Here is a 23,047-nt window from a genome sequence, read left to right on the forward strand (position 1 = left end):
GTGGTACAATCGAATGTAATGGACTTCTCCATTAGTGGCAATGCAATGATTTTGAACAACTAGGAGGAATCTACGAGAAAAACCACTATCCACATTCAGAGGAAACACTGTGGGAGTAAAAACATCAAAGGAAAACAACTGCTTGAATACATGGATCAAAAGAATATGGTTGGAAATGTAGACTAAATGAACATCCTAGTGCAAACATCAAGATGGAAATAGGTTCTGATCAAGGACACAAGTAATACCCAATGAAATTGTGTGTGGGCTGTGGGAAGGGTGGGTGGAGGAGAGGGAGGGAAATAATGTGATTATTGTATCCAAGGAATAATGTTCTAAATTGACTAAATAATTTAAATTTAAAAAAAAGATTGATAAACTGGAAAAAAGGCATGATACTCAACCAATAGCACTTGCCACTCTCAGCCGCTCTCCAAGAATCTAACTATCAATTCATTACCTGCCAATTCTGTGAGAAGGACCACAGAATGATGGAGTGTAAAAATTTATTCAAAGCAATCAGAAATAATATGCAGTTTCATAACAACTACAGAAATAATAATTATAGAAACAATTATAATAATGATAAAAGAAACCACAACTTTAGTAATAAATATAGGATTAGAAATTGGGAAAAACTGGGAAAATGATAACTCAAACAAAATGACTCCACAACAATATAACTTAAGTGGAGTTTGTCCAAAAAATACTTGGGGTGCTAATAGCCCTCATGGGGCTACTCAAAGAACTTCCCAAATACTATGAAGGTGTCCGTGGGGGAGGAGCCGGGGCACAAGAATCAGAGGATACAATCTTTGATTTTCTGGACCCTGATGTCTAACTACCAGTTGTCCTTAGCCACTGCCCTCCACCCCATATTAATGAGCCCCATTGTACCTTAAAAGTGAAAAGTGGGTAACACCTATTATGATTGTCTTTTGGACATTAGAGCTTCCAAGTCTGAATTAAAGAGTACACCTGATTTATATTGCAATTGCATTGGTTCAGAGAATGTAATGGGAGTGTCAGGGATATCCCAAATAGTTAAAAAGTTTCCTGCTAGGATGGTGTCTGTAGGACCCCTACATGTACAACATTCTTTCCTCTTGATGCCTGACTCGTCTTTAAATTTGCTGGGGAGGGACCTTCTATGCAAACTCAGAGCCACAATAACTTGCTCCCCAGATGGTTGCTTATCCTTGGAAGTACCTGAGGAATCTTTAAATTTACTCTGCGTACTTCTCTCAGAAAGCCAGGAGGGAAAAAAGCATCCCACCTTTGCAATACCTGCAGATATACAGGAATCTATCTATTTGGGTCATATCTTATGCGGTGTTTAGCTCTGTAGCATGAGGTGTCTTCCCTGAGTGACCCTGGTGAGTGGAAAGGCTGATTCCTCCTTTCCCAGCTGGAGCACTCCAATTCCCTTTCCTTTCTCTCTTCTTCTCATTTTCTTTCTACTATTGTAACTAAACAACCATAAAATCCAAAACTGACTTGAGTATTTTATTGGGATTGAATTTAAATCCCTGGCAACCACTAATATAACATGTTCAGTCAACAATCCTAATTTTACCCTTAACATAACTCCTTCTCACCAATCCAGAGTTTTGGGTTGGGAGGTAGTAGATTTAATTGACCCCTTCTCACCAGGTAGCTCGCTGTGAGGGCAGGCTGATTGTTGCTAAAAACCCAGCTTACCAGGCAGCAGTAAGGTGATAGGTCAGGGCTCTAATGAACTGTTCTCAGTTGAAGGGAAAAGGGGATTGGAATTCCCCTGTCCACACGCAACTTCTGGGGAATCAGCAGCGGTCAGGAGGCAACAGCAGCACAGTTTATCCATAGAAGGGAGGGACTTGCAAAGGACTTTACAGTATCAGACCAAAGGCTGCAGCTATGAGGCTAATGTGCCCTTTTGTCTATTTCTAACTGCTCTACAACCTTAGAGAGGAGGAAGAGTTATGAACTCCAGAGTTAGTTACTAACAAACTGACTTAAAGATGGTTTTATTAGAGAGAAAGAGAGAGAGTAAAAAGTGAAGAAAGTGAAGAAAATGAGAGTCCTGATCCAACTTTGTGGTCAGTCAAATTGTAATATTTAAAACTAAATTATGAGGCTGTTAGTAGCTTTATTATGTCAAGGAAAAAAATATTTTCTACTTTCATCTTGAATTTCTTTCATTTGCTATATTTATATTATATTGAATTATTAAGAGCTACTAACAGATTTTTTTTTACTTAAGAAGCTAATTATTTTTATAAACAATGAACAGGACAACTTTTAAAAATTCTTATATTTAGTCAAACCAATTCTAAATCTTACACTGGCAAGAGAGTCCCTGTGCATGAAAGCTGTTCCATATTCATAAGGTTGCTCTCTAGTGCGTATTGCCTAATGTTCAGCAAGAAAGTCCCTCTATCTAAAAGCCTTTGCTGGGGGCAGCTCAGTGAGAGTCAGGCCTAGAGAAGGGAGGTCCTAGATTCAAATCTGACCTCAGAAACTTCCTAGCTCTGTGACCCTGGGCAAGTCACTTAACCCCCCCCCCCATTTCCCAGCACTTACCACTCTTCTGCCTTGGCTCCATGATGTGTAAACCTCAAAATTTCTTAGACTTATAAATGTTGGAAATTTCACCATTGGGAAATTTCATACTTGAAAAATTTCCTATTGATAGTGGGTCTTGACTATTGGAATGTGAATCCCATTGGCATGGGAGGTTCCTTCTCCTTCCCTTCTTAAGATTACTTTAGGACAGAAACCTTTTGCTGAACAATGGAAAGGACTTTGACCTATGCTTAAGCATAGAACAGGAATTTCTTTGAGTCATGATTGATTTTAGAATTGATACAATGGAGATACTTGGAATCAATCTCCACCCTATTCAGTCCTAACAGGATTGAGTAAGGGCTGCAGCCTAGATCAAAATTTAATTATTCCAATCTCTACCCTACTCAGGTTAACAGGATTTAGAAAGGGCTGTAGCAAAGGAGCAAAGATTTAATCATTTGAAAATATGACCTTCAACAGACATGTGCAAAGCCTCTGGGCGGTCCTGGGTTAAGCTAGAGCCTCCATTGGCACAGGGAAATTGATGGACAGGTGATTGGTAGATGTGAGGACTGAGGGGAGGCAACTTGGATGGTTTCCTTAAAGATAGGGGAGTCTGAAGACTCGGGGTGGTGGTTGAGGAGTTGGCCGGAGTGGTTATGGTGTGCTCTGAGAAGCTTGCTCTGAAGGAAGCTGAAAGTGGGGGCCTCTGAGACTGTTTCTCCATTTTGGTCACGTGAGTAATAGGGACTGATCTCTTTTCTTTGCCCCAGCCTTCTAAGGGCTTGGGCCTTTTGGCCCAGCCTAAACAGAAGGGGTATTTAAGCCCTATTCCCTTCTCTCCCTTTTTCTCTCTCTCTATCTCTAATTCCTTTCTTACTCCTATTGTAATTAAACTCCATAAAAGATTTACTGCTGACTTGAGTTTTCATTAAGGAATTACATAGCTGAATTCCTTGGCGACCTTAAATTAATATATATCAGTCTTTTAAAGTGATTCCCTTGTAACAGATGGGAGGTAAGGGCTTAAAAAAATGAATAAATAAAATAGAAGCCTTTCCACACTGTTTACATTCGGTAAGGATTATAAGTGAACTAGACTTTGGTGTTATTATAATGATGGTTAAGAATGTCCTAAAGTGAGGTTGTTGTGAAAGGCAGCAGAGTGCTGTGAGATAGGAGCCTTGATGGGTTGACTCCTATTCTCCCTCACTCCTGATAGGTGTTGCTGTCAGGGGTGCTGCACTGGAAATAGGGGATCCCTCCCTACATGAGGGTGATGGGAAGTTGAAGGGAGATCTCTTATATCAGATGAATTGATGGCTATCCTCAAATTCCCTGGAATGGAGAGCTCAGGGACACATACTTCCCTTGAGTCCCTTAACTCAGCAGGGGAGGATCTGGATTAATCCTCTCCTGAGGTTAATCTATAGCTTCAGCAAATTACCTTCCCTTAGCTCTAGGAGATAAACCAAAAGAAATATACGATGGCGATTAAGAAAGGTTTAATAAGGGGGCAGCTGGGTAGATCAGTGGATTGAGAGCTAGGCCTAGAGATGGGAGGTCCTAGGTTCAAATCTAGCCTCAGACACTTCCCAGCTGTGTGACCTTGCGAAGTCACTTGACTCCCCCATTGCCTAGCCCTTACCACTCTTCTGCTTTTGAACCAATACAGAGTATTGATTCCAAGATGGAAGGAAAGGGTTAAAAAAAAAGAATGGTTTAATAAGCAATGACTATAAAGCTTGTACAGGAGTTGGAAAGAGGGAGTCAGAGTCCCTGGTATATATTTGTCCTACAAGGTCAGTAATGCAGACAGTTGTCAAGCTAAATCTGAGTTTCTCCTTCCCAAACCCAGCTAATTCCCTCACTCCTAATTTTAATACCATTGGGATAAAGAATAGTCAGAACAGATGCAAAAGGCAAAGGGAGAGGGCCAGGCTCCAGAGTAGGGAGTCCATGACACTCCCAAGTCAGAAGAGTCTTGAAACTTTGCTGAGATGTTTACTTGAAGGAACTACTTAGTAGCAGTGGTCTCAGGGCAAGATTTAGCTGAAACCTCTATTTAGTTCTTGGCAAGATCCCCAGCAGGGAAATGCTTCCTGCCTCTTTGGGATCTCCATTCAGAAGCCCAGAATTCTCCATGGAGCTTTGCCAAGTCTCCTCTTCTCTCCCAGCATCCTCTGCTCCTTAAAGGTCTTTGCTGTTAGTAAGGTCAGGCCCACCTTTATATAATTCAACTAAACAACCCACACTACCAGCAATCAACCCGCAAGGACCAACTCATGCCCAACTTTCCCTGAACTGCCAGTCTTAACTGCCCGACCAGTCACTCACTCTCCAGTCATCAAATGACAGCCTGCAACTCACCCCCCACTCAGCAGAATGCTCTGCCTGAGAAATATTTCTGCTCCCTTGCCTCTTAAAGTCAGAGGGAGAGATGAAGAAAACTCGTTTAACACTATCCTGACAATAGTCATTTTCTGACGTCAATTTTATATACTGATTTAGGTCTGAATATGGGCTGAATTTCTCTGCAGTTTCATCAAATTTAAAATCACTCTATAGTTTTTTATTTACCTGCATATCAGAGTCACAGATTTCTCTCAAAATGCAATCATGGGGAACCTCATTCATGCTTCTTCGGGAGCCAGGTCCTTCCACAAAAAGCCTCAGTTTTGTAGACATCTCCTTCACTTCAAAATTAAGTCTCTGCCTCTGAAGAAAACAAATTATGATATAAACACAGAAGGAAGGAGGACGAGGACACACACACACATAGAGCTATATAAGTACTTTCCTCTGATGGCAGAAAGTAAAATGATTTTTATTCTATTTTCCCAGGCAAAAAAGAGTTTTTAAACTTAAACAAACAGAGCCAGTCTTTGGATACACCATTTGGTCTTATCTACAAGATAGATTTTAGACATATTTTCACGTATAATAACAGTGAAACTTCACAACAGACCTGTGACACAGGCAAGTCCAAGATACTCATCATATTTCACAGCTTATGTTCTGGTTTTGACTACAACTCAAACCCTGTGCCTGAGCATGCTTTCCTTGCATATTGGGCAGTCTTTCGCTATTGCCGTTTCTATGTTCCCTAAAAGTCACTCATCTATTATTGCTATAATTTTGTCGATCTCAGGTAACCTTCCAGATATTCTGTTCTCTTCATTTTGGATGGACTTTCATATGGTCGTTCTTGGTAAATTTTGTAAGCTAAGCAGAAAAATGACTTCTCTCTTTTTAACTCTCATGCAGTAATTTTCACAATGGAACAAATTTCCCCCTTCTCCCTATACATGCAAAGATATTATGTCATTCAATTTGGAATTATGCCCAACCGGCTTTAAAAGAATGCATGTCCTTTGATCTAGAAACACCTCTACTTGATTTGTATCCCAAAAGGATAATTAAAAAATGGTCGTACAAAAATACTCATATCCCCACTTTTTGTGGGGTATGAAATTGGAAAGTGAGGGGATATCCCTTGATTGGGACATGACTGAACTGTGGTAGATGATGGTGATAGAATACTATTGTGCTGTAAGGAATGATGAACTTTGCTACTAGTAGTAATATAATGACTCAAGATAATCCTGAGAGACTCATAAGAAAGAAAACTATCCACATTGAGAGAAAGAACTGTGGGAGCACAAACACAGAAGAAAAGTATATGACTTATCACTCGTATATAAGGAAAATCCGTACCTCTTTTAAGATTATAGCAATATTATCCTTTATGGTCATTTTAATAACATTAATCTTAAGTTAAAAGTAAAGCTTATAGTTCATTTTATAAGAATTATAACAATTAGCTATAAAAATAAAATTTAGGTTGGTGTCAAATCTTCTTTACAGGAAATTTGGTCTTAAGCCTACTACCCAAGTTTACACAAAAAACTTCACAGACTTTATTAAATGTACACATTACATTTTTCAATTAAAGATTAATAAGGAAATCATGAGTTTTTAGAGCAATTATATCAAATAATTAATCCTTATGCCAGGATGAGTTCTAACTAAAAGGAAATCAAATAAAACTTGTGGGATGAAATATATTTTCTGCATGTGATTCCTGGAAAAATTTCTGCTCTGAACACCTGATTGGTAAGATTTGCTATTTGAGGGAAGAGCTTTTGGGACAGTCACTAACATTATTTTGAGTCTTGAGTTCAGTTATAGTTGTCTGATGAGTTCTTGATCATGAAGCTGGTAATCCACCATTCCAGAAAAAAGCCACAAGTTACTGAAGAATATGATCTGGAACAGTTACAGGTAGAGACTTTGTCTGGCAGAACTCAAGGGGGTGATTCTAAGCAGATCTATGGGTAGAATCCATTTGTGACTCTGAAAAGTTGTTGAATTAAAAAGTTGTCTAATCTGTCCTGAGATCTGCTTTATGAAAAAAGAAAAGATTTTAACAGGAATATATAAAGAACCTCCACAAACAACAGGGAACCATAGAATTAAGTATACTAAAGAGGAGACCTATTCCTAACTGTCTGAGAATAGATGGTTTGGGGGCCTCAAAGAACTACCTGTGACATCTGAAATCTGAGATGGAGTTTTCTGACATTGAGGATGGACGACTATATTGCAAAGAAGCCTGATGTTAGTTAATGTTGTCAACTGCTACTGGATGACCTTTGCTTTCTGGATTACTCTCTCTGTACACACATTTCTTCTGTTTACAAGCTGAGAGGATGAAGAGAAGATTGAAGGCCATCATAGTAATACCTTAGGCCAAACCCACAACAAATGGTCCAATATTGTATCTTCATTTCTCTAAGAAAAAGAAATCTGTGTGATGAAACTTTCCGGTTTTCCTTGGTCTGATGATTTTTTGAATAACACTTGTGCTCTTTCATTTGATTCTTTGGGAATTTTCTCCTGCTTTTATCTCGACGACAACTAACTCTCCCTTGAGTCACCTGAAGAATCAGAACCTTCTGAAACTACCTCATTAAGAAATGAGATTTTTGCCCAGTCTGCAATGTGATATTCTTCTTTATGCTTTGGTGGCACAAAGATACACTTAAAGAAATCCATCAGGTGTGGGAGAGCCTGTTGGCCAGGGGAAAGGAGTCTCAAGATGATGGGCCTTTTCCCTGAGGCTTCACGTGTCCAGAAAGATCAAGGAATTAAATCAGCCTTTACACTCACCACTTTGTCAGTTCAATCAGCAGATTCTTTTATCAGCCATGAATAGGTAAGTATTATCATAATCAATAGTTAAATAGAATCAATATAGTCAATTATTCATTATTAACAGAAGGTATAATCAGTCACAGAGGTACTGCATTTAAAAAATCCATTTCTTCTTCTTTGCTACTATTTGGAGGGGAGACAGAACTGAAGAGTTATATAAACAAAAACAATAAGAGTCTAAGGGGCACCACCTTCGGCCCCACATGGAGAAGTAGTAGCAACCCGAGTATTTTTTTTGGACGAGCTCCACTTAAGTTATACTATTGTAGAGTTAGTTGGTTTGAGTTATCATTTTCCCAATTTCTATTTCTATAAATTTGATTTCTAAAATTTTGATTCCTATAGTCATTATAGTTATTTCTATCAGTTCTAAAGTTGTGGTTTCTATGATCATTATTAATTTCATTTCTATAGTTGTTATTTCTTTCTTTCTTTTTTTAAACCCTTACCTTCTGTCTTGGAGTCAATACTGTGTATTGACTCCAAGGCAGAAGAGTGGTAAGGGCTAGGCAATGCGAATCAAGTGACTTGCCCAGGGTCACACAGCTGGGAAGTGTCTTAGGCCAGATTTGAACCTAGGACCTCCCGTCTCTAGTCCTGACTCTCAATCCACTGAGCTACCCAGCTGCCCCCTATAGTTGTTATTTCTAAAGTTCTTATTATTTCTTTTTTCCCATAACCAGTTTTTACAGATCATCATTACTTGGACTCTTTTTCTACAGTAAAGGCATGTTATGGATTTATCTATGGATTACTGAAATGGGGCTATGGTCTCTTCCTGATTTTTCAGGTTGTTATTTTTTAACATTTCAATTTCTTTCTGTAAGTCTTCCATTGATTTACTGTTTTCCTCACACCTTATAAACATGGCCCTTATAAACATAGACTGCTACTCTCCTCAGATCTTCAAGGTCCATAGAGTCCCAGTACAGGCAGCTAGTTTTAAAATAGTCTTTTACCACTGAAGAACAATTTTTAACAAATTGTCTACGTATTTGTCTAATGTCTCTTTCTCTGGATAGATCAAAGTCCATATATATATTCCCCATATCAATAAGTCTATACATAAACTGGGAGGGAGTCTCATATATTTCTTGTTTGGTGCTTTCAAATTTAGACCATGAATCTGGTCTATTAGAGTACACTCTCATGACTGTCAAGAATGCTTCTCTGGCCTGGTTTAGTTTTGTATAATGAGGTTCAACTTTGGGGTTCCAATGTAGATTTTCAGTTGGCCAATAATTTGCTCCCCTACATCACTTCTGATTAGCCAAAGAGATGACTTTGTTTTTCTCTCTGTTTGTCATAAATTTTTCTAATAAAATTTTGACATCTTGGATAAAGTGGGGTCAAAAGTTTTGATTATGTTCTCCAATCTTTTTATAATTAATATTAGTTCTTCCTCAAATGAGGGAAGGTCTTCCTTGAATTTATGTAAATCTTTAGGACTAAAAGGTGTATGTTGTCTTATAGATACTAAGTTCCCATTTTTATTGAAAGTTGGAATTTCCCTTAAAGGGAAGAAATTGCTATCTGAATTTTCTCGTGTTTCTGTCTCTAGCCTTCTTGCTCCATTTTCAATGGGGTAGGTAAGAGAAGGGGAAGGGGTGGACAAACTGAGGGGAAGAGGTTGTGGGCCCATAGTGCCAGAAGGATGAGAGGTAGGAGTACTATGGAAAATGAATTGGGCAGGGTGGGACAGAAGGGTAAAGGAAGAAGGGGCAGAGGCTGGGGGTGGGAGGATGCACAAGGGGTGGGGCAGTAGAGGGGTAAGAGTGGGTTGGGTAGTAGGGGAAGGAATAAATTGGGTTTCGGAGGGGATGGTTTTCGAACTAGGAGCCATATTGTGTAGAACAGGGTGGGACAGAGATCCTCATAATGACGAAGTATGGAGAGATAAGTCACTAGTACTTTGGGGTGGTTTTAAATTCATTTCACTGTTTTTTATAAAGCCACAATCTTCCCCAAACTCTCCTCCACACTTTCTAGTCAACTTGAGTTATACTCAAGCTGAGCTTTAGGTTGATTATTCCCTAAGACAAGGAAGAATTGGAAACAGCAAACTTACCTCTTCAGCTGATTTGTGTAGATTCAAAATAAGCTATTAAAAGCTGACATAGGGATAATCACAGTAAAGAAAAAGTTTAGAAAAGTGAAGAAGATTGAGGGTATTTCATCACAACCATTGGGGTCAGCCAAATAATTGTTAAATTTTTTGTGGTTGAACTGAATATCAAATAGGTGGTTGCCAGGGATTTGATTTCTAAATCCCAAAATGAATTACTAAAGTAAAAATGGAATTTATGGTAGTTTATTTTTACTATAGAGGGAAAATATAAAGGAATGAGAGAGAGAGAGAGAGAGAGAGAGAGAAAACTCCAGCTTCCTCTGAGCCAGGTAGAAATTCTAAGGCCTTAATCAGGGAAATGTCTCAAGACAATGGGCCTTTGTCAGAGGTTCACACTTCCAGAAGTGCAGGGAAACTAAGTCAGGCTTTCACTCACCAAGGTGACCATCTAACCCCAGCAGGCGAAGCTTCCCTTAAGAAAGTAGAACAAGCTATAGCTACACAGAACATTGGATATTTTTCTCCCCACCTTCCCCTTTACCTTCTCATCTTTCCCACTGAATTCTCCCCCACGGGACTTCTATGGCAAGATCCCTCTCCCCTCATCTGGATCCACCTCCCTATGTATAACCGGAAGATTCTCGCCCCTTATCCTGACCTGATTGCCCGATTAGCAATGATGGGCATCCGTCTCTCCACCCGGCATTTCGGCCGCTCCCCTGACCATGTGGTTTCCCCCTATAACAAGGAGCAGCTTGACTGGCTCAAATCTCAAAATGATAATTGGGCTATACTCATCTCTACCTACCAGGGCATCTTGGACAACCACATGCCCATTAATAAATTATTGCAGTTTTTCACCCTTACCCCCTTCATACTTACACGCCAAACCCGATCCTCGCCTATCCCGGGAGCACCCACGGTCTTCGTGGATGGCTCTAAAACTGGCCTTGCCGCCATAGTTATGAATAACCGTCCCCGCTCTATCAAAACACCTTATGAGTCTGCACAGCTGGTAGAGCTTTATGCAGCCCTAACTGTCTTCCATTCCCTGCCTGATACCCCATTTAACCTCTACTCGGATAGCAGATACGTTGTTCAATCTCTGCTCCAACTCGAGATTGTTCCCGCTGTTCAGCCAACAACCGCTACCTTTTCCCTTTTTTCCCAACTTCAACAAGCCATTAGACGGCGGTCCTGTCCCTTTTTCGCGGGTCACATACGTGCCCACTCCGGCCTCCCGGGCCCTTTGTCTTTCGGGAACGATCTTGCGGATCAACACACTTGCTTAGCTGCTTTGGTTACCACAACTACCCCCTCTCCCCATCCCTCAACCGATCCTGTCTCCCTTGCAACAGAGGCACATAGACTTCACCACCTCAACTCTCAAACCCTTCGCCTGGCCTACAAAATCACCAGGGAACAGGCCAGGTCAATTGTTAAAGGTTGCAAGAATTGTGTTACTCTCTTGCCTGAACCCCATCTGGGGATCAACCCCCGAGGTCTTCTCCCCGGCCATCTATGGCAAATGGACGTTACTCACGTCCCCTCTTTCGCTAGACTCAAATATGTTCATGTCTCCATTGATACGTTTAGCGGCTTTCTTTTTGCATCTGCACAATCCGGCGAAGCCACAAAGCACGTTATCAAACATATGTTCCTTGCTATGTCCATGATGGGGAAACCCCTCTCCATCAAAACAGATAATGGCCCTGGCTACACCAGCCAGGCCTTTAAACAATTCTGTTCCCAGTTAGGCATAAAACATGTTACAGGTATCCCTTACAACCCACAAGGACAAGGTATTGTTGAACGTGCACACCAAACCCTCAAGAACACCCTTTTCAAACTTAAGACCCAAGAAACCCTTTACCCACTATGTGGCAACCAGACCCTGCTTCTTGCACATGCACTTTTTGTTAACTTCCTCACTCTGGACGAGGAGGAGCGCTCCGCTGCTGATCGCCACTGGCATCCACACACCACATCTGATCTAGCAAAAGTCCTTTGGCGAGACCCACTTACAGGCCTCTGGCAAGGCCCTGACCCTGTCCTCACTTGGGGAAAAGGCTCAGCTTGTATCTTTGATGCCAAGGCGAACAACGCCCGCTGGGTCCCGTCTGGATTGATCAAAACCACGAATGCCCCCGCGCGCTTATCCCCTCCCCTTAACCACCTTCCAGGGCCCATCCCTGAGAAGTCTTCTGTTCTCTTTCAGCTACTTCACAATGGAACAGATGGCGACCGTTCTGACAGTAACCCTCATCTGTCTCCTGCTACCAGCCGCCAGATCAGGAAGCCCACACATCCCCATTCATCAAGTATGGGAGATTGTCAATCCAGTTAATCAAGCCGTTCTTGCCTCTGTCTCCAGTTCCCAGTGGCCGCGCCTTACATGGTTCCCCCAACTGACAATCGACCTTTGTGTCCTCGGTATCCCGTACCAGTCATCAATGCACTATTGCGCCCCAAATGTGCCCGGCCTCCCGATTCAGGACCATTGGACCCAATATACCCAGTTCCCTCCATACGGCTGCCCTGGATTCGGCCAGCCAGACCACTGCGGGGACCAGTCAGATGGATTCTGTGCCACATGGGGCTGTGTGACTTTTGGCACTGCTCATTGGATCACCAACAAAGATTTGATTACCATCGCCCGAAATTCCTCCCGCCCTCAGACCTGCTCCTTTGATCCCCCCAATTGTAACCCCCTTATTATTAAATTCACCAACAAGGGCAAAACGGATCCCCGTTGGACGGAAGGACTCATCTGGGGACTGCACCTTTATAAATTTGGCCCTGATGATGTCCTTCTCTTCACACTCCAACTGTGCGTGACCCCTATTACCATCTCTATGGGTCCTAATTTTGTTCTCACCAACCAACACCGCCCTTCATATCAGTACCCTCAGCCCCCCCCCCCCGACCCCTCTCCCCCACCCAATTCCCCTCCGCTACTCTCTCACTTACCCCTATTCCCAAAGTACCTCCTGGTACCACTGATAGACTCCTCAACCTCATTGATAGCTCCTATTTGGTTCTGAATGCTACCACCCCGAACCTTACGATCAGCTGTTGGCTATGTCTCCACTCGCAGCCCCCATACTATGAAGGAATTGCCTTTACCGATCACCCTCACAACACCTCTGCCCCTTCCCCTCACTGCGCCCGGTCCCCTCACCGCCTCACCCTTTCCGAAGTCTCCGGAAAAGGCCTTTGCATAGGTCACCCCCCTTCCTCTCACTCCCATCTTTGTAATGTTACCCTTCCCATCTCCCATTCCCCTTATTATTTAGAAGCCCCAATAACACCTTTTGGGCCTGCAACACCGGCCTCACCCCCTGCATTTCCCTTCAGGTTTTTAATACCTCCTCCGAATTCTATGTGCTTATACAATTATGGCCCAGAATTACCTATCACACAGACACCGCTTTGGACAAAATTTTGTCTCCGTTCCCTCGGATTGTACGGGAACCCCTCTCTACTATTGCCATTATTCTAGGTATTGGTGGTCTTGCTGCCGGCATTGGTACCGGCACCACCGCTTTCCTACAGACCCAACACCTTACAACTTTACATTCTGCTATGACATATGACCTTGATGTCCTAGAAAAGTCTGTCTCTGCTTTAGCAAATTCCCTATCCTCCCTCTCAGAAGTTGTACTGCAGAACAGACGTGGCCTCGACCTGATTTATTTAAAATATGGGGGATTATGTGTAGCCATTAAAGAAGAATGTTGTTTTTATGCTGACCACACGGGCATGGTCAGAGAATCAATGGCAAAATTAAGAGAATGCCTAGCCCTTAGAAAAAAGGAGGCCGAGGCCCAAGAAGGATGGTACAACAATCTTTTGAGAAAATCCCCTTGGCTTTCTACCCTAATTCCCACAATAATAGTTCCCTTTATTATCATCCTCCTAATACTCACCTTTGGCCCTTGGGCTTTCCAATGCCTGACTGGATTTATCAAAGGATTTATCAAATCAAACATTGACTCAGCCCTTACTAAGTTCCCTACGGTCCAATATCATCATATCGAAATAACAGATACTGACCAACCACACACCCCTACCGATCGTCTCCAATTTACTAGCAGGGCGGTAACCCAATGACAGGAATAGCACAGGTCCTTGACCCTTGATGGTCAAGCAACTCCCCCTGTGTAGCCTAAGACAGGGGCCGTCGCTGCGGTCCTGACTTAAAACCTTCCCTCTATAAAAAAGAAAGGGGGAATTGTCAGAGACCATATTCGGGGACAACTTGACCTGAAACAAGATTTAAGATCCTAGGGAAACTTAACAAACAAGTTACCTCCCAGGCGTCGCCAAGACCAACAGCCACAAAACATAACGATTCTTCATGTTCCCTCCTGGTACAAACCGTCTTTAATCACCACCACCCCCCCTTTTTACCTCAAGCATATATATTCTTGCCTTGCACCTGCAATAAACGGAGCCTTGACACTATCAGACAGACTGTCTCTCTATTGCGTGCTTGGTCTCCCCTCTCTCCCCCTATGGTCTTTTTAGGTGGCTGCTCCACGAACCCCACCGTTGCATTCCGGCCGGCCCGGACAGTGACACAAGAGAAAAAGATCTTTAAATATAGGAAACTGGGACACACAGGATGGTTTGCTAGATTGAAGGATCAGTCACTCAGAGCTTGACTGGAAATCAGTGACTTGGGCTTGGAGTGAAAAAGAGTCACTTGGAGGAGAGACTGGAAGAAGTCATTTGGAGGAGAGACTGGAAGACAGACACTTGAGGAGAGCCTGGAAGACTCAGACTTGGAGTGAAGACACTTGGCTGTGGAACTGGACCCCTGAAGGAGCTCATGCAGGAGACCTCAGACTGCTTTCCTTTTAGATGGTCACCTTGGTGAGTGAAAGGCTGACTTAGTTTCCTTGCCTTTCTGGAGGTGTGAACCCCCAAGAAAGGCCCATTGTCTTGAGATTCCTTTCCCCTGGCTGGGGCTTAGAATTTTTACCTGGCTCTGAGGAAGCAGAGAGGGAGGTCTGTGACCCATGTGTATGATAGTGGGTAACGAATCAAAATCGACCAACTGCCTTCTGGGCAGTCCTAGAGCAGTGTCAACTGTGATTAGTAGACATGGAATAAGGGGAAGTGATGCAAGAGAAAATGTCTTTAAAAGTGGAGTTTGACTTGGAACTGGGAGTTGGAGTGAAAGTTCTTGAGAGAAAAAGATCTGGGAATTCTTCATTCTTTGATCTGTTGACTGGACCTGAGACCATGTTCCTGACTAGACTGACACGTGGTGAGTAAAAAGCTGACTCTTAACTGTTGGTTTTTCTCTGAAGAGACCAGCCTCAGGAAAAGCCTTACTCTTGAGAGAGACTTCCACAGGTGCTGAGGTTGGCAGAAACTAACTGTCTCTGCCTGAGGCAGGGTGGTGGAGATAAACTACTTAGTGCTAAGGTTAGATATCTTATCTTATCCTCCCTCTGATTTCTTGCTTCACTCTTTCTACATTTTGTAATGAAATTGTAAATAAAATCTCTTTGGAATTAATTAAATTCCTGGTGACCACACTTAAAATATAAAATCCAATCCTTTAAAAAATAACCCCTTTCTCCCCTTACAGATGCTATAGTCTTGGTGTACCCAGTGCCTTCTGTGATTTAGACCAGCATTGTAGCCAACATTTAGCATCATGGTAAGTGCAGGATGGGTTGCTGGGGGTGGGGGTGGGTGGCTGCAGTGGATATAACCAGTCTTTGCATCAAGAAAATCTGAGTTCTCATTCAATCTCAGACAATCACTATCTGTAACCTTTGTCAAGTCACTTAACCCTTATTTGACCCAGTAAGTTTTTTGTAAAATAGGGTCACACTTTAGAAAGAAATACAACGGACTATTATTCTTTCCAAGATATGTAGAAAAATTGGATCTCAATAATAAAATAGTATATTTTAGGAGATTTATTAATGATCATTAGAAATCAAGAAATAAAGAGGATACAAAATAAAGACCACATGCCCATGACTGTTTAACCATTTCAAAATCCCCACTCACCACTTCCATACTTGCCAAGAGAGCCAAAAAGAGAATCTCCACATCCCCACCTAATATCCCCTGTCTACAGGAAGTATGTAATGACAGGAAATCTTTGGGTTCCAGGAAAATGCACTTCTTTCTTAGAGTAACAGATTTTCAATTATACATTCCCCACTGAGATCCATGGAACACTAGTCTCTCCAATGGATCTTGTAAACATAACCAACTTTGAAATTACAATAATTTGAGGATAAGAGGAAAAGAGAACAAAACCAATGATTGCTAGGCCCATTGACAAAAAGCCAGTTATGGGGCAGATTTCTTAGGCATAAGAGTATGTATACAAAACAAATGCATTCAACCCTACACAGTTCAAATCACCTTATCCCAAAGTTCACTCTGGATCTTCTGGTGCAATATGTGGTCTGTGGAGGCATCTTCATGATTCCTTTTCCAAACAGTTCACTTTCTGGATTTGGAGAGGTAGCATGTTTCTTAACCTAAAATTACTCTCAAAAGAATTTAAACTTTGTATTTTAGAATAGTAATACATTCCCCCCGAAGAGGGTGTTGAAAAACACAGGAATCACTTAGGGAGGCATGGAGGAATTATGAGGTATATGAATCAATTGGCAAGAGAAATCAAAAACACCTAAAAAAATCCAAATACAAAAGAAAAGATAACTTCTGGATGAAATATAGACTATCAAAGTCTTAATGTGTAAAAATTATAAATAAAAGAAAAATAAAATTTATAACAGGTCCTTGAATCAGGGCCAAATTAAAGTGATTTCTCTCCCACAAGTCTGTAGGACAAAATTCAGTAATATTTCACTTACCCATTTGCAGCCAAGACTACAGGAAGTTTCCATAGTATAAGAGAGAAAAAAGGACTAGATTTTTGTGTTATAGGGAAGTGTCATTCCCTGGTCTGATTTTACCTTCACTCTCAGGGATAGGGGGAGCTAGGATGATAGCCAAACTTTGGTACTTGTCTGTGAATATTTCACAAGGAGTGTGGTACAAGGTGTCCTCCATCTTAACATATGTCAAGCATCGTAACCTCAAATCTCATACTAGGTTCAAGGCCTTTCGTATTGGGTTAGAAGTTCATCAATCCTACCTGGATTGGTTTGGTCCTTTTTAACCTTGTGCTCGATTGGCACTATGCAAATAGTTTTGTGCTTCTTTGGCACTGTGCAATGTCTTTTTGTATTCTCTTCTCCTGGAATAAGACAAAATCATGAAGCAAAGTCCCATAATTTTTTAAACAATCAATGGCATAAAAATCGTAGTCTGTCTTTACTATTCTAATCCATCTAACCCTATTATAAGATTTGGGATGAAGGGGAGTGGGGTAGGTCATAACATACAAGTTCAGTACAGAAATATGGTTTTGAAAACAATAATAAACAATGCAGCAATTTAAACATTTTAAAACAATATAACATCCTTATTTCCTAATGATCTATATAGCCTGTGCTAAGTAAAATTTTATAAATAATATACATTCCTGACATTACTATGTAACTTAACTTATGTTACATATGCTATCCATCTGTCCCTAATCTATTTATAATTTCAAATGTCTTGTCTAATCTTACCCTGTGTGTCAGTTGTTAAAATGTCAGTAACTTAAAATTATATTGTTAGAATGTTAGTTCCATTAGTACTTTCTAAATGTACATAGTTTTGTCTGTACAAATTTTACATATGTACAATTATGATACTTTTTGTATGTGAGTTCTCTTTAAATCATGCAGATAAAATTTCCTTTGTCTGAATTTTTCACAGAAACTCACAATTATAACAGTATGAATTTTGTGTGTGTTCTAATTATGAGATGTTATATACTTACCCAATCCATGAGATTTCTTTCCACGTTGTGCTTATGTGTGATGGTATATGTGCATGTTCTTATGTGTGAAGTTAATATGTATTACGAATTCTTATGTGACCTCATCATCATCATCATCTGCCTATTGTCAGAAGGCAAGAGATTGGTAAGGGTAGGCAATAGGGGTTATATGACCTGCCCAGGGCCACGCTGCCAGGAAGTGTCTGACACCAGATTTCCACTAAGGACCTCCCCTCTCTAGGTCTGGCTCTCAATTCACTGAGCTACTGATCTGCCTTCCCATAGTAAGGGTGGAAGCCAAGAGAGGGGTAGGCAGGACAGTCAGTTTAAATACCCATTTTGTTCTTGGGCCAGGTGGTTATCTCTGGTGAGATTGTAGGGAATTCTGGGAACTACCAAGGACTTCTGGGAATTGAAGTCCGGGGTTCAAATCTCCATTTTTACACAATTCATTAATCATAATGTTATCATATTTGGGGAAATAATTCCTGAAGAAGTTCTTTAGATGAGAGTTACAACTTCTTAGGAATTGTCTCTATAACCTGCCGGCCAGTGGCAGTTATAAAAAGAATTTTCCTTTGTGGGTTGGGGCTTGAGAAGGAGCAAGGAGTCTAAGAAAATGGGTGAAGAATAAAGGAACACAGACAAGTCAGTATTTTTGATAGGGAAGGCGTGAACCCCTATGACATTCTCCTTGGTAAGAAAATTGAAGGAAAATGTAAGAACTAATGGAACACGTGGAAATGAAAGAAAATAGGATAAGAATATTAAGAGTGAGAATGCAAGGCCCAAAAGAGAAATCACGGGCCGCCTTCCAAATTTATTTCAGTGTGGCTTGGGAGGTGCTCAATGAATATGTAATAAAGCATAGATAATTCAGATTGGACGGGATGGTAATGGTGAATGTGTGGAATGGAATCTCAGGGTCTCCATCCCTCCTCAAATGAGCAGACAAGAGACTGGATAAGATGTTTTCAGGAATACATGCAGTCTTTATTAGGGAAAGGGAGAGGGGAAATGCTCTGAGAGGTTGACTCAGCAGCAATGTCCACAGATATACAAATGATCTCAGAAATTAACACATAGTCCTCTTCTGGTCACCTATGTATTATACAATCTCTGTGTATATTTTCTTTATCTTGTCCTACCCTCCTTGAGTTATTGAACCCATGAGAGCATTTTTGAAGTTTGCAATTTCTACATTGAGTCATAGGCAATTAACCCTGGTCTTTGATTTTATCATCCTGGGAGATCAATAGAAACCTTTAGAGAATAGGAAAATCCCTTCCCCCCCCCCCCATCTCATCCCTTTCCCTTCATTTCCCTTAATATAAGAATAAACCCCTTTTGTAGACCTTTAATTTATGATATCAATCCTTGAACTCTCTTCAAACCTCACCATTCAGAGGAGAGTCACTTGGAGTCAACTGAAGGAGTCAGGAAGGAAGGAGTGAGAACCACACCCTTTGCCTTAGCCAACTTCCTGTGTCTCAGTCCTGTGTCAACATGGAAATACAGAGACCCCAAATTTACTTGGTTTAAGGGTATAAACCCCATGTTTTGACCTTGTCACAGGAGAGGTTTCCCCCTGAGGGAAGGTCCCACTTCACCAGACAATAGACACCTTGGTAGTTTGGGTGGGAGCAGCTGATCCCATCCATTGCTAATTATCTCTTTTATCCCTATGGATTCTCCCACTAGGCTAAGGTACATTACCAAGGTGGCCTAGCCCTGGGCTGAGTCCTTCCCTTTTGTGTCCATTGTAGAGCGTCAACCTTTCACTGTTATTCCTGTCTGGAACTCCTCATTTTCCTTTCTTACCATTGTAAAATCAAATCAACTGTCCCTCTCACTCCAAGCCCCCAGGTCATCTAGAGTGGTATATAGGTTCCTCAAGTTCTTTTGTTCCTCAGAGTCCATCCTGAGTTGGTGGCACTCCAAGGGGTCAGTGACCAGGGTGTCCACAGACTCTGTGCAGTCTCGGGAAGTAGCTCTGTTGTTGTGGCCTATTAGTGCTGAGGCCTTTAGCACTGAACCCGTTTAGCCCTTGATTAAAGAGTGATTTTGACTATATAATAGTTCTGCATTTTTTCTAGTTGACATTAATGGAGGTTCCACCGAGATCCGAAGTCCCAGCTGCCTAAGCCCTCCCACTAACGAGGACCCTGAGACTTGGGGTACCTCACACAACCTGTTTGGGGTTGGGTCAGGAGTCTGGTTAGCAAGGGCCAGGTAAGTAGTTCTTGGAGGTAGGACTCACATCTAGTGTTTGGGAGTAACTCGCTCTTTAATTAAGGGATTGTTGGTTGGGCGTCTGTGGGGTACACAGAGCCGCATGGTCCATAGCCACCAGGGCACTATGGGACATGGGTAACAGCTTGTCTGTTGTCCCAAAAAAAAGGTGGAGGCAGTCAGCAGCCTGAAGAACCACCTAGAAATATGGCTGCAAGTTACATGATTTCTAAGTATGGACCTGATGCAAGCAAGTATTTAGATAAATGGCAAACAGTGACAAAGGCCAATCCAAAGGTAAGCTGGTCAAGGTGGGGTTCATTTAATGAGGAAAAGATATTGTTTCTACAATCTGTTTTAAGTGAAGCAGGTCAAGAGATTGAAGAAGAAAGAGAAGTCTTCAACCAATGGCTTGAGGTTTAAATGATTATTTCATAGAAGCTTAAGAACTTAAGTTCTGGCTTTCTTCTCAAATTTTCCTGTGGGCTTTTGCTTATATTGTATGTCTCATGGATTTCTTAGGCAGAGACTTCGCTAATAAGTTCAAAGCTTGTGATTTAAATGTCAGCAAATAATGACTGAAAGTTGTGTTAACAATGAATTCCTCCCAAAAGTTGAAGAGGTGAGACCAGAACTGGCAATCTGGAGCTGGGAATATCCAGCAGGAGGCAAAAGGAGGGCCAGAAATTCTTCACTTGAAGGTCTAATTTTTCTTCCCAAAGTTTTGGTCTTGTTAATGTGTGAAATATTTTGTATCAAGTGCAGTTAATATTGGCAGTAAGCTGCATTTCATTCCAGGTACTAACTTGGTTATTTGAGTGCTATAATTTCACTTTTTTTTCCCAGCTGTTAATTGTTTTCAAATAGCAAGGTTTTTCTGAATCGTGTGTGTGAGTTCTGGAGTAGAGAAATTTCATTTTAGGATGGTCAACTACAGACCTGACTGGTCATTGAATTGTTGTACATGACAAGACATTTTGGGGAAAAGGCTTTGCTTTAAATCTGAAGGAAACCCTGAGCATTTTAAACTGACCCAACAAATTTCCTCTTTAAGAGCAGCTTTAGCCTTAGGCCAAAGTGGTTTGAGGCAAGGATAAGAGAAAGGCAAACTTGGAGCCAAAAGTAAATTAGAGCAAAAAAAAAAGGTAAAAAAGAAAGGAATTGTAGAGGTATTCAGAGTTAAAGGTAATTTTTAAGCTTTTCCTTAGTAACTCCAAGTTTTGTGTTTGGAGAAAAATGTTATGGGTTTTGGTTTTTGAAAAAGTAAAAGGATCATGAACTATAACCTGATTTTTGGAATTTTAAGGTAAATTTCCAGAGTGTAACCATTACAATAGATAAGTTTTTGTTTTAAAAGACCAGTGAATACTGATGACTAATTTTTTCATTGGAGAGAACTAATGGTTTTGTGAGCATTATTTCTGATGATCACTGGCACATGATTGCTAATAGAGAAAGGAATTTCTCACATGAGAAACTCTTTAAGAAATTTCTAGGAACGCCCTGTATTTTACCACCCCAGTTCTGGAGTGTGGAGGAAGTGAGTAAAACCTATTAAAGTTTTACCTCAAGATGCTTCTTAGCAGCCAAAAGCCTGGACAAGATTTTCCTACAGCATAGAATCTGAAGGATTCCTGAAGAAGACATCTATGAGCAATCCAAAGGAGCCCCCAAGATACTGGATCTGGATAAGTATTGTTTCTCATCATTTTCATTGACTTTAGAAATACTTCTGTAGCAGACATAAAACTGGCCATTTTATTTCCCCTGAGAATTCTATTTATCCTGAGCAAAGTCCCTTTAAGTAGAGAACCTAGAAAGGACAGAGCTAGTCCTCAAAGTTAGTTGAAGTAGGAAAGTAGGAGCATTTTACCTTATTAAGAGGTTTGAAACTAACATTTGTTAACTTAAGAATTTGCAGCAGAGATTCCAGAGTGCTGTTATCTTAAAGTAGTATCAGAAGTTTAGAGTAAAATGATGGAACCTAAAGGTAATTGTTAATAATAAAATAATTTTACATTCTTAGCATGGTCAGAAAATTCCCATTTAAGGGTGAATTTTAAGAGAAGATAATTGTAGTTAAAGGGGAATTTAAAAAACCCCTAGCATCTCAACCTCCCTAAAGGGGTGTATGTGAGGTGTGTATGAGGTTTTAAAATTAAGGAAAATTAGATGCATTTTTAATCTCGTGAAATTTTGAAGTTTGTTCCAATATTGGAACTTAAAATTTGACTTTAAAATAGTTTTGAACCTGAAATTGCCATGCAGTCATTCTAATGTGGTTTTGGATTTTTGGGTTATAGAATATTACTTGGTGATAGACAAAATATTTTAATTTTTGGCCACAAACAGGAGGCAGAGTCACTTCCAGATTTACAAAGTACTGGTGTGGATTTGTTTTGCTTTTATACTTCTATAGTTTGTAGGGTTTTTATATTTTGGTAAAGTAAGGCAATCTTTCTGATTAAGCATGTAAATTACATAATTTTATAATGGAGGAAAGAACATGGTTAAAATTAATGAGATGGGATTGCAGATTTAAGGTTAGCAGCATGGATATTCTTTGTAGTAAGTAAGCATATATGGAATTGATCAAGTCCTATTAAAGAATATGTTTATGGATTTCTCTTTAAGTTTTCTCTTGCAGCAGCAAAGAAGCTGTCTGATACAAAAGGAGGAGCCTGCAGGAGGACAGAAGTCGGCCTGAGAGGAGGCTGAAGGCATCATATCAGGACCCACCAGAAGTGAAAGACTTAAGACTTTGGAAATGGGGTTGTGCTTTGATTGTTAGTTTTTGCCAAAGGCAGACTGCCTGCCTTTCTGGTTCAATTGTCAATGTGTCAATGGCATTGGGGAATGCCCCCAAATGCCAGTCACCAGTACCTGTATCCTTAGACTTTCTCACCATTAGGGGATGGAGTCCAATCCCATATAGCATTACTCATTTGTCCATGTGTTTGGTCAGCAACGTTTGATCTTGACCAAAAGGGGGGGCGTGTCAGCATGGAAATACAGAGATCCCCAGTTTACTTGGTTTAAGGGTATAAACCCCAGGTTTTGACCTTGTCACAGGAGAGGTTTCCCCCTGAGGGAAGGTCCCACTTCACCAG

At 40.9% G+C, this 23,047-nt stretch overlaps 1 protein-coding gene across 1 annotated transcript in view; it reads right to left on the reverse strand.

Annotated features, from left to right (window-relative positions):
• Nucleotides 1–23,047, reverse strand: part of LOC130457891 (zinc finger protein 331-like) — a 48,592-nt gene that overhangs the window by 10,012 nt on the left and 15,533 nt on the right. Inside the window, 1 exon segment of the mRNA XM_056820563.1 lies at nucleotides 5,128–5,265. The gene's annotated coding sequence lies outside the window, so the exon portion shown is untranslated.

Source organism: Monodelphis domestica, chromosome 3 (genome assembly GCF_027887165.1).
Source record: "Monodelphis domestica isolate mMonDom1 chromosome 3, mMonDom1.pri, whole genome shotgun sequence".
In the NCBI taxonomy this organism is placed as follows: Eukaryota; Metazoa; Chordata; class Mammalia; order Didelphimorphia; family Didelphidae; genus Monodelphis; species Monodelphis domestica.